A 22,552-nucleotide genomic window follows, 5' to 3' on the forward strand; every position below is an offset into this window, starting at 1 on the left:
GACCCAGTTTCAAACCTGACCTAGATATCATCAAGATGAACATTCAGACCAACTTTCATACAGATCCCATGAAAAGTATGGCCTCTAGAGAGGTCACAAGGTTTTTTTATTATTTGACCTACTGGCCTAGTTTTTTAAGGCACGTGACCCAGTTTCAAACTTGACCTAGATATCATCAAGGTAAACATTCTGACTAATTTTCATGAAGATCCATTCAAGGGTATGGCCACTAGAGAGGTCACAAGGTTTTTCTATTTCAAGACCTAATGACCTAGTTTTTGATCGCAGTTGACCCAGTTTCAAACTTGACCTATACATCATCAAGATAAACATTCAGACCAACTTTCATACAGATCCCATGAAAAATATGGCCTCTAGAGAGGTCACAACGTTTTTTCATTATTTGACCTACTGACCTACTTTTTGACGGCACGTGACCCACTTTCGAACTTGACCTAGATATCATCAAGATGAACATTCTGACCAATTTTTATGGAGATCCATTCATAAGTATGGCCTCTAGAGAGGTCACAAGGTTTTTCTATTTTTAGACCTACTGACCTAGTTTTTGACCGCACATGACCCTGTTTCGAACTTGACCTAGATATTATCAAGATGAACATTCAGACCAACTTTCATACAGATCCCATGAAAAATATGGCCTTTAGAGAGGTCACAAGGTTTTTCTATTATTTGACCTACTGACCTAGTTTTTGAAGGCACGTGACCCACTTTCGAACTTGACCTACATATCATCAAGATGAACATTCAGACCAACTTTCATACAGATCCCATGAAAAATATGGCCTCTAGAGAGGTCACAAGGTTTTTCTATTATTTGACCTACTGACCTAGTTTTTGAGGGCACGTGACCCACTTTCGAAATTGACCTAGATATCATCAAGGTGAACATTCTGACCAATTTTCATGAAGATCTCATGAAATATATGGCCTCTAGAGAGGTCACAAGGTTTTTCTATTTTAAGACCTACTGACCTAGTTTTTGACCGCACATGACCCCGTTTCGAACATGACCTATAGATCATCAAGATGAACATTCAGACCAACTTTCATACAGATCCCATGAAAAATATGGCCTCTAGAGAGGTCACAAGGTTTTTCTATTATTTGACCTACTGACCTAGTTTTTGACGGCACGTGACCCACTTTCGAAATTGACCTAGATATCATCAAGGTGAACGTTCTGACCAATTTTCATGAAGATCTTGTGAAATATATGGCCTCTAGAGAGGTCACAAGGTTTTTCTATTTTTAGACCTACTGACCTAGTTTTTGACCGCACGTGACCCAGTTTCGAACTTGACCTAGATATCATCAAGATGAACATTCTGACCAACTTTCATAAAGATCCCACGAAAAATGTGGCCTTTAGAGAGGTCACAAGGTTTTTCTATTATTTGACCTACTGACCTAGTTTTTGACGGCATGTGACCCAGTTTCGAACTTGACCTAGATATCATCAAGGTGAATGTTCTGACCAATTTTCATGAAGATCTTTTGAAATATATGGCCTCTAGAGAGGTCACAATGTTTTTCTATTTTTAGACCTTCTGACCTAGTTTTTGATGGCACGTGACCCAGTTTCGAACTTGACCTAGATATCATCAAGGTGAACATTCTGACCAATTTTCATGAAGATCTTGTGAAATATATGGCCTCTAGAGAGGTCACAAGGTTTTTCTATTTTTAGACCTACTGACCTAGTTTTTGAAGGCACGTGACCCAGTTTCGAACTTGACCTAGATATCATTAAGATGAACATTCTGACCAACTTTCATAAAGATCCCATGAAAAATGTGACCTCTAGAGTGGTCACAAGCAAAAGTTTACGGACGGACGGACGCACGCACGCACGGACGGACGACGGACGACGGACACCGCACGATCACAAAAGCTCACCTTGTCACTTTGTGACAGGTGAGCTAAAAATGTCAAAAAAGCTTAATACTGAAAAAGAAGTTTACTCGTCTTTGGAGTACTTCATCCAGGGCTTCCACATATAAGTAATACTAGTATAATTATGTGCCCTGGATGAGGGATGAGGTAAATATAAAAAATCTCTAATATTAGAGATAAAACTGAATACAAAAAAGTGTCTTACCGACCGATGTTACCACAGAAAAATGTATTTACTTTTTACATAGGACTGATAATAAAAAAAGTTAGAAAACTACCTAAAATATTGAAAATCTAAAAATAGGATTTCTAAAAATAGACTAATTCCTGGAATTTAAGGGGAAGAAACTCAGTACAAAAGTTAAACAAGAGCACCGCCTTGCGGGAGCTGACGCTCATCTGATTTTTTTTGTATAATAGAAATATTGTCCTACCCATGATTTTCTAAGTCTAAAAAGGGCCATCATTCTTGCAAAAAGCAGGATAGAGTTATGTTTCTTGATGTACAGTGTGTCCACTTATGATGGTGAAAAACTGTTGCAAGTTTTAAAGCAATAGCTTTGATAGTTTATGAGAAAAGTTGACTTAAACATAATACTCAACCAAGAAAATGATTTTCTAAGTCCAAAAGGGGCAATAATTATTGCAAAAAGCAGGATGGAGTTATGTTGCTTGCTGTACAGGGTCAGCTTATGATGGTTAACAAGTGTTGCAAGTTTCAAAGCAATAGCTTTGATAGTTTAAGAGAAAAAGTTGACCTAAACATAAAACTTAACCAAGAAATCTGATATTTTCTAAGTCCAAAAGGGGCCATAAATCTTGCAAAAAGCAGGATGGAGTTATGTTTCTTGCTGTACAGGGTCAGCTTATGATGGTGAACAAGTGTTGCAAGTTTTAAAGCAATAGCTTTGATAGTTTAGGATAAAAGCTGACCTAAACATAAAACTTAACCAAGAAAAATGATTTTCTAAGTCCAAAAGGGGCAATAATTCTTGCAAAAAGCAAGATGGAGTTATGTTTCTTGATGTACAGGGTCTGCTTATGATGGTGAACAAGTATTCCAAGTTTCAAAGCAATAGCTTTGATAGTTTAGGAGAAAAGTTGACCTAAACATAAAACTTAACCAAGAAATCTGATATTTTCTAAGTACAAAAGGGGCCATAAATCTTGCAAAAAGCAAGATGGAGTTATGTTTCTTGCTATTCAGGGTCAGCTTATGATGGTGAACAAGTATTCCAAGTTTCAGCTTTGATAGTTTAGGAGAAAAGCTGACCTAAACATAAAACTTAACCAGGCAACGCCGACGCCGACGCCGACAACCGCTCAAGTGATGACAATAACTCATCATTTTTTTTTTCAAAAAATCAGATGAGCTAAAAAAGGATACTTCCCTTTGGCTTTAAGCCAATCAGAATGTGATATAGTGAAAATACATCAAAATTAATCTTCAATTCTAAGTAAAAGGGGACATAATTCAAGAAAAATTGGTGTCAGAGTTATGCACCTTGTGTCACATGATGTGGGTGATGAGGTGGAACATCTATTTTAAGTTTGAATAAAATCCATTCAGTAGTAACTGAGATACAGTGAATATACATCAAAATTAACCTTAAATTCTAAGTAAAAAGGGGCATAATTCATAAAAAAGTGGTGTCAGAGTTATGCACCTTGTGTCACATGATGTGGGTGATGAGGTGGAACATCTACTTTAAGTTTGAATCAAATCCATTTTGTAATAACTGAGATATAGTGAAAATACATCAAAATCAACCTTAAAGTAAAAGGGGACATAATTCATGAAAACTGGTGTCAGAGTTATGCACATTGTGTCACATGATGTGGGTGATAAGGTGGAACAAGTTTGAATCAAATCCATTTAGTAATAACTGAGATAATAGATTTTGGGACACGACGGGATGGGACGCGACAAAACTGACTCCTATATAGCCCCCCACACCCCCAAACATATTTGGTGGGGGTATAATGAGATAAATTGTATTTATCGGCTTTTGTTTTTAATAGTTTAATGTTTTAAAATACATATCGCAATGAAAGGTTCACAAATTCAACAGAACGGTGTAACAGTAAAACATGTAATATTTGATACCAAAAATAGCGCATATTACATTGCTTATTAACAATGACATTGTCTCCTCTAGTATCAGTTATTGCAAGTTTTATACATAAAAATGAAATGAAAATGAAAATTCAGTTTGTGCTCCAATCATTTTAATACACCCCTTAAAAAAATGGACATACTAAATTTCAGTTTAGTGGATCTGAATTTATTATATTAGACTAAAAACATTTTCTGCTGTCATATAGTACTGTTAACAGCAAATTGACTTAATGTAAAGTTTAAAGTTATTATCTTGAATGGTTATCGAGTTATGCTCCTCATACAAATACGACTGACAGAAAGATGGACGAACAGACAGACACACACTGTGACCATCACATAGCATGTCCGTTTATTTTAAGGGGCATATTAAGATGATTGGAGCAAACACTGAATTTTCATTTCATTTTTAAGTATAAAACTTGCAATAATTGATACTAGAGGAGACAATGTACGATAATTGTGTATTTTTCAGTTGAATATGTTATTTTGACAGGCATAGCTTTTGCCATAAATGGAAACATTTTTTATCCCTCGCCAAAGGCGGAGGAATATAGTTTTAGCATTGTCCATCTGTCTTTCTGTCCATCCAGAGTCATATCTAGGCAGTGGTTTGGAATATTTAAACAAGAGATCACAGAGTGATCTTGGCGCCCACCAATGTGCCATTTTTGAGTGTTCCAAATTTCAAGACTTAATGACTAGCTCAAGGTCAAATTTCATTTCCATACACAACACAAATCTATGCATGTGGTCCAAATTTGAAGCCTGTACCTTCAAAAATGTGAAAGTAGGTCACTAGGTCAATGTCAAGGTCAAAGTTTATTTCGGTACATAAAACTATGCATGTGGTCCTAAATTTGAAGCCTGTAGCTACAGAAATGTGAAAGTAGGTCACTAGGTCAATCTTAAGGTCAAAGTTCATTTCGGTACACAAAACTATGCAAGTGGTCCAAATTTGAAGGCTGTAGCTTGAGAAATGTAAAAGTAGGTCACTAGGTCAAAATCCAGGTCAAATTTTACTTCGGAATACAAAACTATGCATGTGGTTCAAATTTGAAGCCTGTACCTTCAAAAATGTGAAAGTAGGTCACTAGGTCAATGTAAAGGTCAAAGTTTGTTTCGGTACATAAAACTATGCATGTGGTCCAAATTTGAAGGCTGTAGCTTGAGAAATGTAAAAGTAGGTCACTAGGTCAAAATCAAGGTCAAATTTTATTTCGGAATACAAAACTATGCATGTGGTCCAAATTTGAAGCCTGTACCTTAAAAATGTGAAAGTAGGTCACTAGGTCAATGTAAAGGTCAAAGGTCATTTCAGTACACAAAACTATGTAAGTGGTCCAAATTTGAAGGCTGTAGCTTGAGAAATGTAAAAGTAGGTCACTAGGTCAAAATCAAGGTCAAATTTTATTTCAGAATACAAAACTATGCATGTGGTCCAAATTTGAAGCCTGTACCTTCAAAAATGTGAAAGTAGGTCACTAGGTCAATGTCAAGGTCAAAGTTTTTTTCGGTACACAAAACTATGCATGTAGTCCAAATTTGAAGGCTGTAGCTTGAGAAATGTGAAAGTAGGTCATTAGGTCAAAATCAATGTCAAATTTCATTTTGAAACACGAAACTATGCATATGGTCCAAATTTGATGCCTGTACCTTAAAAAATGTGAAAGTAGGTCAAAATAAAGGTCAAAGTTTTTTCCAGTGCACAAAATTATGCATGTGGTCCAAATTTGAAGGCTGTAGCTACAGAAATGTGAAAGTAGGTCACTAGGTCAAAATCAAGGTCAACTCATGTCAAGGTTCATCTTGCCACTCAAAAATATACATGTGGTCCAAGTTTGAATGTTGTAGTTACTGACAAGAACATTTTAAAAGCTTTTCCCTATATAAGTCTATATGAACCATGTGACCCCCGGGGCGGGGCCATATTTAACCCTAGGAGGATAATTTGAACAAAATTGGTAGAGAACCACTAGATGATGCTACATTACAAGTATCAAAGCCCTAGGCTTTGTGGTTTGGACAAGAAGATTTTCAAAGTTTTTCCCTATATAAGTCTATGTAAACCATATGACCCCCAGGGCGGGGCCATATTTGACCCTAGGGGTATACTTTGAACAAACTTAGTTGAAGACCACTAGATGATGTCACATACAAAATATCAAAGCCCTAGGCCCTGTGGTTTTGGACAAGAGGTTATTCAAAGTTTTTCCCTATATAAGTCTATATAAACCATGTGACCCCCAGGGCGGGGCCATATTTGACCCCAGAGAAATAATTTGAATCATCTTGGTAGAGGACCACTAGATGATGCTTCATACCAAATATCAAAGCCCTAGGCTCTGTGGTTTTGGACAAGAAGGTTTTCAAAGTTTTTCCCTATATAAATCTATATAAATTATAGAAATAAACAAAGGGCCATAACTCACTCATAAATTGTTGAACCAGTCTGATTTTCAGGGGGACACAACTAGGGTACCAATACATCATTCTGACAAAGTTTGGTCAAAATCCCCCCAGTAGTTTCTGAGGAGATGCGATAACGAGAAATTGTTAACGGACGGACGGAATGACGGACGGACGGACCACGAACGCAGAGTGATTTTAATAGCCCACCATCTGATGATGGTGGGCTAATAAATCTTCATATACATGTCCCATGCGAAAATGGAACAGGAAATCCTGAGATTATCCCAGGAAGTCCCAGGACTATCCTGGGATAATGTCCTGAAAATATCTCAGGAATTCTTGGGATAGTCCTGGGACTTTTCACGCCATTAAATGGGAATGGGACAATCCCAGGATTTTCCTATGAACAGGAAAACAGGACATCTGAGAATTCCAATCCTGCTATCCTGAAAATCCCAGGAATGTCCTGATATTTCCTGAAGACAGGACATAAAAGTATTGTTAGTCACATCAATGAAAGTACTTTGGGTGTTTATATAACGGAATTAACGACACCTTCTAGTTGAAGATATATTTATTTTTATAACAAAACGACTCAGCGGAATTGACGGACAGTATGGATGAACTACAGTACACATCCAAAGATTACTATACAGGGTTATATGTATTTACTGAAAATCCGTTATGGGTTATAATAAAATGTTGAGAGTTCTTTGGGCGTTTATATAACGGAATTAACGATACTTTCTAGTTGAAGATATATTTATTTTTATAGCAAAACGACTCAACGGAATTGACGGACAGTACATATGAACTACAGTACACATTCAAGGTTAACTATATAGGGTTGTACGTATTTACTGAAAATCCGTTAGAAGTTATAATAAAATGTTCTTGAGTGTAAACTACTTTGAGTATTGTTTATGTGTCTTAGATTTCTTACGGTTTTAGCGGATTTCTGGGTCCAGTGTCTTAGTTTTTATCTTTGTTTGTTTTCCGTGTTTAACGGATTGGAAGCTAGTAATGAACAGTTCGGGCCTGAATTTATAGTTTCCGCGTAGAAATCTTTGAAAGAAGGTGTGTTGCCGCTAGCCAATGATTCTGCAGTTCCTCTCCCGTTAGCCAATCGCTGGATGCCGTCAGATCAGTTACTCAGCAATTCATACGCCGTACAAGACAAAGATCCGTAAAATGCAAATATAGTTCCGTAAAACGTCTCTGCGGATCCGTTGACTCCACAAAATGTCTTATTCTGGTTTAGTTAGGATAGCGAAAGGCTTTAGAAACGCCGAAGCAAACATCACAGTTCTTCTGTTTATTATCCGACCAGTTCGGGTGATTGAAACGGTTTTGTATAATAGAAATAAGCATTTATCATATCCGATCGGCAGTTGTCTGTTCAATGTAAATCAGTTAGTAATACCTTGATTTTAGACGAACTGGAGTTACTTGTGATGCAAAATATGGATGTAATGCATGGAGATGTATTGTTACGATACAGCAGTATCGTATTTTAGTAATAACAGTTCTGATATAGGCACAAGAATTATGAATGTCATCCGTTTCCACGACCAGGAAGGAAAATAATGGTTAGAGTTTTCCTTTATGTATTGCTTCTACCGTCTGTTTGTACGCGTTATGATAGTTATAGTAAGCATAAATTCAAGCCCATTAAATGTTTATGTCCACAAATGAAATAAGAATCTATTGTGATTGTCATAGACACATAAATAAAGCAGGGTGGGGTATCTCATACTGCAGTATATTGTCCTGTTCTCAGGAAATCCCAGGAATTCTTGAAGTCAGGATATCCCAGGACAATTGTCCTGTCTTCAGGAAATCCCAGGAATTCCTGATGTCAGGAAATTACAGGACAATTGTCCTGTCTTCAGAAAATCCCAGGAATTCCTGATGACAGGAAATCTCAGGACAACTGTCCTGTCTTCAGGAAACCCCAGAACATGTAAATGAATACCTTGTAAACATGATTTGAAATTCTCTTTGGGAGGAAATACAGTTAACAAATTGACTGTTAAAGTTCAATAGTATTTTTAGTAAGAATATAAGGATTATCATTTCCTAATATTAAAAAACATTTTGTAGTTAGAAGGCATACATCATGTACATTGAAACAATACAACCTGTCATAGCAGAAATATTAATTTCTTGGTACATCTTAAATCAGCTCAAATATGTGCACTCGTGGCAAAAAACACTAGGTGAAAATACTACTATTTTGTCTAGAATCATCAAATTATGAGCTTCATACTGAGCAAAAAGCTCTTATCATTCTATGATCTGTTCACTACAGTGAAACTGTCTTTGATCAAACATGCATGTACAGATAACCTAAACTGTATTAACGCATTTCACATTTTAATGCTCTTACTGATTTTAAAGAAAACTACTTTTCTAAATAACTTATTGTTTTGTAAAATCATTAAATGAAGGAGTACATTTAGTATTATTTCTAAAAGTCTATACAGAAATAATTTGCTAACTTACCACAAATTTATAGAATATATTCCTGTTACAGTGACAACACCACAATCAGAAGTACTTAATGATACAGTTTCTCCCAAAACATGGGTCTTCAACACCAGGATGTAACTAGAAAATGCTTTTGTAAAAAAACGCATGTCTCCCCCAATGCAAAGTGGGCAGGAGCGAAAGTCAAAGAGACACTGATGGTTGGCTGCAATAGGGATCATCTACTTGACATGTCCAGTCATCCCGCTAAATTTCAACACTCTTGGCCTAGTGCTTCTCAAGTCACTGTTCAGGCTCCTGTGACCTTGACCTTTGATCAAGTGACCGCAAAATAAACAGGGGTCATCTACTCTGCATGTCCAATCAGCCTATTAAGTTTCAACATTCTAGGTCAAGTGGTTCTCAAGTTATTTCCAAAAAAATGATTTTACATGAACAGGCCACTGTGACCTTGACCTTTAATAGACTGACCCCAAAATCAATAGGGGTCATGAACAATCATCCTATGAAGTTTCAATATTCTGGGTCGAGAGGTTCTCAGGTTATTGATTGGAAATGGTTTTCGATGTTCAGGCCCCTGTGACCTTGACCTTTAACAGAGTGACCCCAAAATCATTAGGGGTCATCTACTCTGCATGACCAATCATCCTATGAAGTTTCATCATTCTGGGTCAAGTGGTTCTCAAGTTACTGACCGGAAACGGTTTTCAATGTTCGGGCCCCTGTGACCTTGACCTTTAACAGAGTGACCCCAAAATCATTAGGGGTCATCTACTCTGCATGACCAATCATCCTATTAAGTTTCAACATTCTGGGTCAAGTGGTTCTCAAGTTACTGACCGGAAATAGTTTTCAATGTTCAGGCCCCTGTGACCTTGACCTTTAACAGAGTGACCCCAAAATCAATAGGGGTCATCTACTTTGCATGTACAATCATCCTATGAAGTTTCAACAGTCTGGGTCAAGTGGTTCTCTAGTTATTGATTGGAAATGGTTTTCAATGTTCATGCCCCTGTGGCCTTGGCCTTTGACGGAGTGACCCCAAAATCAATAGGGGTCATCTACTCTTCATGATCAATCATCCTATGAAGTTTCAACATTCTGGGTCAAGTGGTTCTCTAGTTATTGATCGAAAATGGTTTTCAATGTTCAGGCCCCTGTGACCCTGACCTTTGACGGAGTGACCCCAAAATCAATAGGGGTCATCTACTCTTCATGACCAATCATCCTATGAAGTTTCAACATTCTGGGTCAAGTGGTTCTCTAGTTATTGATCAGAAATGGTTTTCAATGTTCAGGCCCCTGTGACCTTGACCTTTGATGGAGTGACCCCAAAATCAATAGGGGTCATCTACTCTTCATGACCAATCATCCTATGAAGTTTCAACATTCTTGGTCAAGTGGTTCTCTAGTTATTGATCGGAAATGGTTTTCAATGTTCAGGCCCCTGTGACCTTGACCTTTGACGGAGTGACCCCAAAATCAATAGGGGTCATCTACTTTGCATGTACAATCATCCTATGAAGTTTCAACATTCTGGGTCAAGTGGTTCTCTAGTTATTGATTGGAAATGGTTTTCAATGTTCAGGCCCCTGTGACCTTGACCTTTGACGGAGTGACCCCAAAATCAATAGGGGTCATCTACTCCTCATGACCAATCATCCTATGAAGTTTCAACACTCTGGGTCAAGTGGTTCTCTAGTTATTGATCGGAAATGGTTTTCAATGTTCAGGCCCCTGTGACCTTGACCTTTGACGGAGTGACCCCAAAAACAATAGGGGTCGTCTACTCCAGCAGCCCTACAATCCTATGAAGTTTGAACGTTCTTGGTCAAATGGTTCTCCAGTTATTGCTCGGAAATGAAGTGTGACGTACAGACGGACGGACGGATGGGCGGATGGACGGAAGGACGGACACGGCAAAAATAAGAGGGGTGGGGGGGGGGACATAATTAACTTACTAGACCATTACAAGATCATATTTCAAATTAATTGCCATCTTTCAATCTGTATTTTTTAGTAAAAGTCCAGTCTTTTTCCTGTGAACAGGACAATTTTCTATGAAAAGTCCTGTCTTTCAGTGTTAAAGTCCTGTCTCCAGGACTTTCTTGCAGCCTTGCTAAAAGAATCTCAGGATATCCCAGGATAATCCTGGGATTTCCTGAGAACAGGAAATTCTTTCTGCACAGGGAACTTAACCACTATATATATATAATAGGGCGGCCCATCAAGTTTCAGTCAGATTGCCGAAGTAACACCAGAGTTATGGCCCTTAGTAGTTTCTGGTGTTAACTATATAGGGTACTGTAAATATGGCAATTTCTGCTTCATAACTGCTTCTGCTTTGTGGTGGATGGATAGCTCAGTGGTTTGCACACTGGCCTTCCAATCCTGAGGTCGGGGGTTCGATCCCCGGCAGCTACTCGGGTATTTTCAAAAACGCTTTTCAGTGTTTCCCACCCAACTAGAGGTGTACTGGTCAGGAACCCAGGCAATCCTTGCATACTATAAACTGGGCACGTTAAAGAACCAGGCTGTCTATTCGCAACAAGCTAGGCTAAGTTAGCCGGACAAGCCTGTATCTGATTTCTGATCTCACTGTCATGGGGGCTTTGTCTCACCACTCTGTCCCTCTGGTAGGATCACGCTGTGTCTGTACTAGTAGAGGATGAATTATGCGCCCTGTGTGGCTGCATTTGAACTATGTTAAGCGCCTTTGAACGTGAAATTGATCATGAAAAGGGCGCTATATACATCTGGTATAATAATAATAATAACTTGTGACATATTTGACCTAGAACTATGAATTAACTTAAAGACGTGCCACAGAAAACTTTTGTATTTCCATGATGGTAATTATACATAATTTGCATAAACAAGAGGGCGAAGATGGCCATAGGTCGCTCACCAGAGTAACACACCGTAACAGTGTAAACATGTTTGACCTAGTGACCCAGTTTTTGACACCACATGACCCAGTTTCAAAGTTATCTGAGTTTTCAAGGAGATAAATATCCTGACCAAGTTTCATGAAGATTGGAGCAAAAATGTGGCCTCTAGAGTGTAAACAAGATTTTGCTTAGATTTGGCCTAGGGACCTAGTTTTTTACCCAACTGGACCTAATTTTTAACCTGTCTGAAATTTCATTGAGGCAAATATTCTGACCAATTTTCATTTAGATTGGACCAAAAATGTGGCCTGTGTGTAAACAAGCATCTTCTTTTATCAATGACTTATCAACCTAGTTTTTGACACAACATGACCCAGATTAGAAAACGTCCATGACTTCATGAAAAGAAACATTCTGACATAGTATCGTGAAGATTGGAGAAAAAACAAGAGATCACAGAGTGATCTTGGCACCCACCAATGTGCCATTTTTGAGTGTTCCAAATTTCAAGACTTACTGACAAGCTCAAGGTCAAATTTCATTTCCGTACACAACACTGTGCATGTGGTTCAAATTCGAAAGCTGTAGCCTGAGAAATGTGAAAGTAGGTCACTAGATCAATTTCAAGGTCAAAGTTCTTTGTACACAAAACTATGCATGTGCATCAAGTTTGAAGGCTGTAGCTTGAGAAATTTGAAAGTAGGTCACTAGGTCAATCTTAAGGTCAAAGTTTAATTTGGTAAACAAAACTATGCAAGTGGTGCAAATTTGAAGCCTGTACCTTCAAAAATGTGAAAGTAGGTCACTAGGTCAAGGTAAAAGTTTGTTTCGGCACACAATCCTACGCATGTGGTCTAAATTTGAAGCCTGTAGCTACAGAAATATGAAAGTAGGTCACTAGGTCAATCTTAAGGTCAAAGTTCATTTCGGTTCACAAAACTATGCATGTGGTCCAAATTTGAAAGCTGTAGCTTGAGAAATGTGAAAGTAGGTCACTAGGTCAAAATAAAGGTCAAATTTTATTTCAGAATACAGAACTATGCCTGTGGTCCAAATTTGAAGCTTGTACCTTCAAAAATGTGAAAGTAGGTCACTAGGTCAATGTAAAGGGCAAAGTTTGTTTTGGTACATAAAACCATGCATGTGGTCCAAATTTGAAGGCTGTAGCTTGACAAATGTGAAAGTAGGTCATTGGGTCAAAATCAAGGTCAAATTTCATTTCGGAACACAAAACTATGCATGTGGTCCAAATTTGAAGCCTGTACCTTCAAAAATGTGAAAGTAGGTCACTAGGTCAATGTCAAGGTCAAAGTTTTTTCGATACACAAAACTATGCATGTGGTCAAAATTTGAAGGCTGTAGCTTGAGAAATGTGGAAGTAGGTCACTAGGTCAAAATCAAGGTCAAATTTCATTTCCGAACACGAAACTATGCAAGTGGTCCAAATTTGAAGCCTGTACCTATAAAAAATGTGAAAGTAGGTCACCTGGTCAATGTCAAGGTCGAAGTGTTTTCTGGTGCACAAAACTATGCATGTGGTCCAAATTTGAAGGCTGTATAGCTTGAGAAAATGTGAAAGTAGGTCACTAGGTCAAAATCAAGGTCAAATTTCATTCTGAAACCAAAATTATGCATGTGGTCCAAATTTGAAGACTGTACCTTCAAAAATGTGAAAGTAGGTCACCAGGTCAATGTCAAGGTCAAAGTTTTTTTCGGTACACAAAACTATGCAGGTGGTCCAAATTTGAAGGCTGTAGCTTGAGAAATGTGAAAGTAGGTCACTAGGTCAAAATCAAGGTCAAATTTCATTTTGAAACACGGAACTATGCATATGGTCCAAATTTGACGCCTGTACCTTCAAAAATGTGAAAGTAGGTCACTAGGTCAAAATCAAGGTCAAAGTTTTTTCCGGTGCACAAAACTATGCATGTGGTCCAAATTTGAAGGCTGTAGCTACAGAAATGTGAAAGTAGGTCACTAGGTCAAAATCAAGGTCAACTCATGTCAAGGTTCATCTGCCACTCAAAAATATACATGTGGTCCAAGTTTGAATGTTGTAGTTATTGACAAGAAGATTTTAAAAGCTTTTCCCTATATTAGTCTATATGAAGCATGTGACCCCCGGGGCGGGGCCATATTTGACCCTAGGGGGATAATTTGAACAAACTTAGTAGAGAACCACTAGATGATGCTACATTACAAATATCAAAGCCCTAGGCTTTGTGGTTTGGACAAGAAGATTTTCGAAGTTTTTCCCTATATAAGTCTATGTAAACCATATGACCCCCTGGGCGGGGCCATATTTGACCCTAGGGGTATAATTTGAACAATCTTAGTGGAAGACCACTAGATGATGTCACATACAAAATATCCAAGCCCTAGGCCCTGTGGTTTTGGACAAGAGGTTTTTCAAAGTTTTTCCCTATATAAGTCTATATAAACCATGTGACCCCCAGGGCGGGGCCATATTTGACCCCAGAGAAATAATTTGAATCATCTTGGTAGAGGACCACTAGACGATGCTTCATACCAAATATCAAAGCCCTAGGCCCTGTGGTTTTGGACAAAAAGGTTTTCAAAGTTTTTCCCTATATAAATCTATGTAAATTATAGAAATAAACAAAGGACCATAACTCACTCATAAATTGTTGAACCAGTCTGATTTTCAGGGGGACACAACTAGGGTACCAATACATCATTCTGACAAAGTTTGGTCAAAATCCCCCCAGTAGTTTCTGAGGAGATGCGATAACGAGAAATTGTTAACGGACGGACGGATGGATGGAATAACGGACGGACGGACCACGGACGCAGAGTGATTTTAATAGCCCACCATCTGATGATGGTGGGCTAAAAATGGGCCTCTAGAGAGTAAACAAGCTTTTCCTTTGATTTTACCAAGTGACCTAGTTTTTGACCCTACATGACCCAGATTCAAAAACATATCATACTTAATGATACCAAACATTCTGACCAAGTTTTATGAAGACTGAATAAAAAATATGATCCATAGAGTTCTGACCAATTCTCATGACTTCCAAACTCAAATGTCAGGTCTCCAGAGTGTTAAAAAGATTTTCCTTTGATCTGGCCTATAGTAACCTAGTTTTTGATCCCACATAACCAAGACTCGAACATGGCCTAAAGATCATCAAGATAAACAGGGCTCCGGAAATTCTGAGAACTCAACCGGTCTTAACGAAAATCACGACATCGGCGCTATCCCACCCACCATATTATCAATATACCATATTTGTGAAGCGTTGTAGAGTAAAAAAATAAGTATGTCATGCATTAAAAATGATTTACCAGTCACTGCGAGTTACCATACAATGAAAACAGTCATTCAGTGTTATATGTGATCATTACTTTGTTTAAATGAGAAAATACTTGCAAGGATGAAATTGCCAAGGCATTGTTTTCTTGGCACCGTGTACCTAACTAGTCTAAAAGCCAACACACGTGACTTCGGTACCGGCAGATACTTTGTGATGTTTCCTCATTATTTGACGGAATTTTATAAAATACAATGCGTCAAAGTGATTTACTCAACACATAGTCTCTGCCAAATAACCTCAGTATTTTTTAGAATACTCTGCTGCGAACCAAATGTATATGTTATGTCAACGCTGAGATTGAATTTCCTGTGTGTATGATACCAAAGGTCACGTGGGTTGGCCGCGGATATTTCATTTCACTGGCGTTGTACTTGAATAAGCCACTACGTTTTATAAAGATATATGTTCCCTTCTGATGTAAACAAAATTTCATTTTTTTAAGACCGATTTGATAAACTGGCCGGACCAGTGACCTCCCCGGTTTTCTTTATCATACGGGTTTGCCAGTCCATTTTTTTTATTATCTTATTTTACAGTTGGGTTGCAAAGATGATTTTCTGTACTTGTTTCAACTGGACTGCCAAATGAATCATGTAATTTTTACAAATCAAGTAATTATAAAAATTATTTATATCGGTTTCCAATGTGATGTCTCATTAAATGCAATGACCATTTTGTTTCTTTTTACCTGTCTTCAAAATACAACAATCCGTCGGCTAATGATCTAAATCAAAGAAGTGGGTCAAAAGCATTTGGAAACCAGTCAAAAATATTTAATACATTGCAGTCGGCTGCCTGCAAACATTAATCTGAGGGTGCGACCAACAGTTTACTGCTTGGCAGGTGATCGTGTATTGAGATTTCAGACCGAAATACATATTTTTTCTCCATTTTACGGGACCAATTTTTTTCATTTTTTCACTTCACGAATCCGTCTGAAAAGTCAGAAATCAGTCCAAAACAGACAAATTTCCGGAGCCCTGAAGATAAAAAATCTGACCAAGTTTCAGGAAGGTAGGGTCATAAATGAGGCCTCTAATGTTAAAGCTTTTCCTTGAATTTGATCGGGTGACCTGGTTTTTTACCCCACATGACCCACATTCGAACTTGACCTAAAGATCATCAAGACAAACATTCTGACCAATTCTCATGACTTTCAAACTTAAAATGTGGTCCCTTAGAGTGTTTACAAGATTTTCCTTTGATCTGGCCTAGTGACCTAGTTTTTGACCCTACATGACCCGGATTCGAACTTAGCCTAAAGATCATCAAGATAAACATTCTGACCTAGTTTCATGAAGATTGGTCATAAATGTTGCCTCAAGAGTGTTAACAAGCTGTTCCTTTAATTTGACTGGGTGACCTAGTTTTTGATCCCACATGACCCAGATCCTAACTTGACCTAGAGGTCATCAAGACAAACATTCTGACCAATTCTCATGAGTTTCAAACCTAAAATGTGGTCTCTAGGGTGTTAATAGTGACCTAGTTTTAACCCCACATGACCAAGATTCCAACGTGGCCTAAAGATCATCAACATAAACATTCTGACCAAGTTTCATGAAGGTAGGGTCATAAATGTGGCCTCCAGAGTGTTAACAAGCTTTTCCTTTGATTTTACCGGATGACCTAGTTTTTGACCCAACATGGCCCAGTTTCAAACTTGACTTAGAGATCATCAAGACAAATATTTTTCATAAAGATTGAGTCATAACTGTGGCCTCTAAAGTGTTAACAAAGCAAATGCTGACGGACGACGGACAATGACCGGTCACAATGGCTCACCTTGTGCACTTCGTGCTGTGGTGAGCTAAAAAACTGAGAAGTACAAGTATCTAGTAATAAAATAGAAAATGGAAGAACAACTTCAAACTGTTATTAGATTTATTTCAAACTATTTTTGGCTTTCAATGCCTTCATCTGGGGTATAATGTTTACAATGAATAACGTTGATGACGTCATGCAGAGCACGACGTCATAACAATGGCTTCAAAATGAATGCAATAGCATGGCGTAATTTAACATTCAACAAGAAACGCGGCAATGCCACGAAACCAGGTTTTCAACACTCTTCATAAGAATAAAAAGGTATACTGAATCACAGTGCACCACTTTAAAGCACAACCCTAACCCTAACCCTAACCTAACCCTAACCCTAACTTTAAAGCACAACCCTAACCCTAACCCTAACCCTAACCTAACCCTAACCCTATTTTTAGTAACAATGACCTTGACCTTGATCCCAATAACCCCAAAATCAATCCCAAGCTACAACATAAGAATAAAAAAGTATACTGAATCACAGTGCACCACTTTAAAGCACAACCCTAACCCTAACCCTATTTTTAGTAACAATGACCTTGACCTTGATCCCAGAAACCCCAAAATCAATCCCAAGCTACAACTTTATATAAGTTTTCTATACACCAAGTTTCATCATGATAGCTCATTCCTAAGTTAAGTTATTGACCAGAAACCCTTTTTCTATTTTAAGTAACAGTGACCTTGACCTTGACCCCAGAAACCCTAAAATCAATCCCAGCCTTTGTCTTGATATAAGCTACATACATACCAAGTTTTATTCAAATATCTTTACTGAAACAAAAGTTATTGACCGGAAACACTAGTTTGATGCCGCCGCCCGCCCGCCCAACGACATACCCCAATCTAATAACTCAGGTTTTTCGTTGAAAACCTGGTTAAAAACATTATACATATAATACAGAAAATGCAGTGTTAAGGATATATGAAGATTCATTATTTCCAGAGAAATGCAGATAGCAAACAGGATATTAAAAGTCTGGAAAAAACTGAACACTTTTAATGCCTATTACTGTATTTCATCTATCAAAAGTACAGCAAAAAAAGGCCCAATAAACACTGTCAATAATTTATTTATTTATTTATTTTGTTGGGTTTAACGTCGCACCGACACAATTTTAGGTCATATGGCGACTTTCCAGCTTTAATGGTGGAGGAAGACCCCAGGTGTCCCTCCGTGCATACTTTCATCACGAGCGGGCACCTGGGTAGAACCACCAACCTTCCGTAAGCCAGCTGGATGGCTTCCTCACGTGAAGAATTCTACGCCCCAAATGAGGTTTCAAACCCACATCAATGAGGGGCAAATGGTTTGAAGTCAACGACTCTAACCGCTCGGCCACGGAGGCCCCCACTGTCAATAAACACCATGTTTGGGATAGGACTGATTATACAGATAAAGTGTAAAAAAAATTATATTAAAACTAGAAATGTGTCACAGACACGGATGCCCCAGCAACATGACAAAGGTCACAGGCATGGTACTGCTCACAAACTAAAAGAAGGATCCTTGGCCCTATTTATTTACAACAAAAATATATTGTAGGAAAACCAGAAATTTAGTATTCTGTATATTTAGTGAAAATTGGCTAAGTTCAACCAAGGACTGTGACCTTGACCTTTGAGCTAGTGAAATGGTTTTTGCGCATGACACATCGTCTATCCATGCTTATCATTTGTGTCAAATTATTCTGAAATCGGACACGAACACCACCCTTTCCCCGAACACACATACCTGTTTTGTAACAAATTCTTAATGAAAATAATTCGATGCTAACAGATAATTATCCATTAAAAAGTTCTGTCTTGCCTAACAAACAAATACCCCTATGAGGGTATGAATAACTTACACAATACGTGAAAAACACCGCATTGTGTTATCAATTTAAACGGGTTTTGTTAATTAGTAGAACTGACGTGACAAGAAGTGTTAGAGACTAACAGGAATTTTATTGCTTCTAAAGTTTTAATTTGTCTGGGGTTTTAAAAATCAACACAAGTTGCGTTATTTTAAGTGGTTTATATTCCAAGTGTGCTTTATTGCTATTACATGTTTATATGGTGTCCTAACAAGGTCACTGATACAATTTCTGATACAAAAAGTGGACGGCTTTTTTTTTGAGCGCAGCTAATTTATGAGCCTATTTTGCCTGTAGTGAAATGGTGGCTTATTTTCGGGACCGGCTTATTTTCGTGATTTCAGGGTAGGATGAGAAGAAAATTCCACATACTGGTGGCTATTAGTTTGATTTTCGTGTACTTTTGGACAAATATTACCACCATCATTCTTACATATCTCAGTATCTGTTAACAAATTCACAGTGTACATATATTAGGCCAAGACAATGTGCTCAATGTCTACATTTTTTGGAATGAATGTAGTAAAATGCACAGTATTTCATGTATCAAGTTGAGTTTAGACCATGTTTTGTTTCTACAGGATAATATAGTTATTTATCTATGTTTTTAAAACTATGTATACTTGGAAGAGATTGACTGAATGAATTGGCAGATGAAGTTGTGAAAATACATTAATTCAGGTATGGCCCAAATTGTCCACCTGTCATCTTGTAGCTGTATTATACTTGTACTATCAGAATGATTTTCATGAAGTTCATGCGAGAGGAAAAAGTAGATCACTAGGTTGTTGTGGGTCTTTAAATTTAATTAAGATCACCATTATGTGGTAATACACAAACATTTTCGTCAGGATCTCTTAGTAACTTCAGAGTTATTGGGCTTATTACTCTTTTGTTTAAAAATCCACATATTTGTACATAACAAACCAAATGGTAGAACTTCTTTCATTTTTTTCCATGAAGATTTATTATCAACATGTGAAGTTGTGTACCCACACCCGGTCACCCCAACTACCATGGTCACACACCCTCCACACCCCAAAAAGTTTTTTTTTTTTTCCAGTTTTTTTTTTAAACCTTAAACCTTCCATGAATTATTATCAACATGCAAGATTGTACCAGTCCCCCACTTTGCTCCTCCACCCAGTCACCCCCACCACCCCAATCATGCACCCCCACCCCCTTCCAGATTTTTTTTTCATGTTTTATTTTCCATCAATATTTATCCATCATCAACATGTGAAGTTTCGTACCCTTACCTGGACACTGCCACACACACCCACCCCACTCCCCGCTGACGAATACTCCAGACAAGAAATGGGACTATAGTATGCTATGCTGAATACTGGAACAGAAATACAATATGCACATCTCTTCTAGATAGTGAAACATATCCTATATAAGTTTCGCTAAATTCAAGTTGTTGCTGACAAAAACTGGAAAGTCATGTTGACCCTGGATTGCTCACCTGTGTAATATGAGCTACATGTTTCAAATGTCAAACTGATGCTAAAATATTAAGGAAATAGGTCAGCAGGTCACACTCATGGTCACTGAAAGTCAGTTTTAAGATCGGTGTGCAAAACTGTATTTGTCACCCAAATTTCAAGGCTGTATCTTAAAAAACAAAAAAGTAGGTCAGTAGGGCAAGGTCAAAGTCAAGTGACCCCTTATTACTTGGGGTCATCAGGTAATTATAATAAAACAGTCTCGGAAATATGATTAGAACATTTTTAAAGTATTTTTTCCTATATAACTCATATAACAAGTGACCCCTGGGGCAAGGCCTCTTTTCACTCCAGGGTAATAATTGGAACATTCTTGGTAGAGGACCATAAGGCAATGCTACACACTAAATATCAAAGGCCTAGGTCTTGTGGTTTTAGACAAGAAGATTTTTAAAGTTTTTTTCCTATAAAAGTCTTTGAAAAAAATTGGGACCCCCGGGTCGGGGCCTCTTTTTAGTTTATACTAATCTGTTTTAGCTCGATTGTGATGAAAGCTTCAAGCTTATTGTAACCACCCTCGAGGCCTCTTTTTACCCCAGGGTAATAATTTTAACAATCTTGGTAGAGGACCACCAGGCAATGCTACATACCAAATATCAAAGGCCTAGGTCTTGTGGTCGCCATTAAAGAAAAGTCGCCATTATCGCCATTTGCGATTATTTTATTTAAATGGCAAATATTTTTTCATTTCGGCGACATGAACTGGTGATTATTTTATTTAATATCTGCATAAATAATAGTCAGGAGACGACACTTAAACCAATTTATACTGGCAACTTTTTATTTTGAAATGCAATTGTTTGAAGTGAGAAAATCTCAAAGTTTTTCAATTTTCCAGAATTTGAAAAGAACGCGAATGTACATGTTGAAATATTCGGGAAACCCAGTCTTGTTTCTATTTTTAGTAACATGGCCATTACGGGCAAGCTTAAAAATTCAACAAATAGATCTGCCTGCATACTGTCATTAGCTTAAGTTAAAACGTTCTAAAACACATGAAAAATTAGTATTTATTGAAAAAAGCACCAAAACCTTGTTGACAAAAAGCTGTAATTCAATAGTGTGCCAAATATCATGTATTTTCGCGACCCGATTATTTAGTATTTTTTTGGCAATATAAGTGCAGTTGTGGTAAAAAAATCATGGAAACATCTTTGATATATAAAAAGAAAATGTATAAACATAATTGATACTCAAAATTTTCCCTTGTGTGCAACTGTGCCCATACTGTGTGTGCATGAATGGCGCTTGAGCCAGTGCCCAGTAAACAATGTCAGGCAGTATCAATCATTTCAGTGGCCTTACAAGAGCTAAATATGTGTCCAGTAAATGCCTTCAGAATCCATAAGAATGTAGCATTTTAAGGTCTTATCTTAGAAAACATTAACAGTGGAGCCCACCACCAATATTATGAGGTAATTTCCCTGAATCCCCAATTCCCACACCCCTGCTGGGGCTTACAACTTTTCAAAGCCAATCAAGAAAACATACAAGTTAATATATTTTCTTTTTAATTATAAACATTTCAGGCAAAACTCCACGTCAGTTTTGGCTATTATTTTTTTTATAGGTTCAAAAGTTGGCTATTATTTTTTGGAGGCCAGTGTGAGCCCTGTTTTTTCCTATACAAGTCTTTGTAAAAACTTGGGATCCCTGGGGGCATAATTTGAACAACCTTGGTAGAGGACCACTAGATGATGTCACATACCAAATATCAAAGCCCTAGGCCCTGTGGTTTTTGACAGGAAGATTTTCAAAGTTTTTCCCTATGTAAGTCTATGTAAACCATGTGACCCCTAGGGCAGGACCATATTTGACACTAGGGGGATAATTGGGGATAATTTGAACAATCTTGGTAGAGAACCACTAGATGATGCTACACACCAAATACCAAAGCCCTAGGACCTGTGGTTTTAGACAAGAAGATTTTTAAAGTTTTCCCTATATAAGTCTATGTAAATCATGTGACCCCCCAGGGCGGGGCCATATTTGACCCTAGGGAAATAATTTGAACAATTTTGGTAGAGGACCACTAGATAATGCTACATACCAAATATAAAAGCCCTATGAACTGTGGATTTGGACAAGAAGATTTTTGAAGTTTTTCCTTTCATTTGCCATGGCAACCAGAGTTCTGCATGGAATTCAATTCTTTGAATAATTTTGGAAGGGGGCCACCCAAGGATCAATCCTGTAA

Source organism: Mercenaria mercenaria, unplaced genomic scaffold (genome assembly GCF_021730395.1).
Source record: "Mercenaria mercenaria strain notata unplaced genomic scaffold, MADL_Memer_1 contig_90, whole genome shotgun sequence".
Taxonomy (NCBI): Eukaryota; Metazoa; Mollusca; class Bivalvia; order Venerida; family Veneridae; genus Mercenaria; species Mercenaria mercenaria.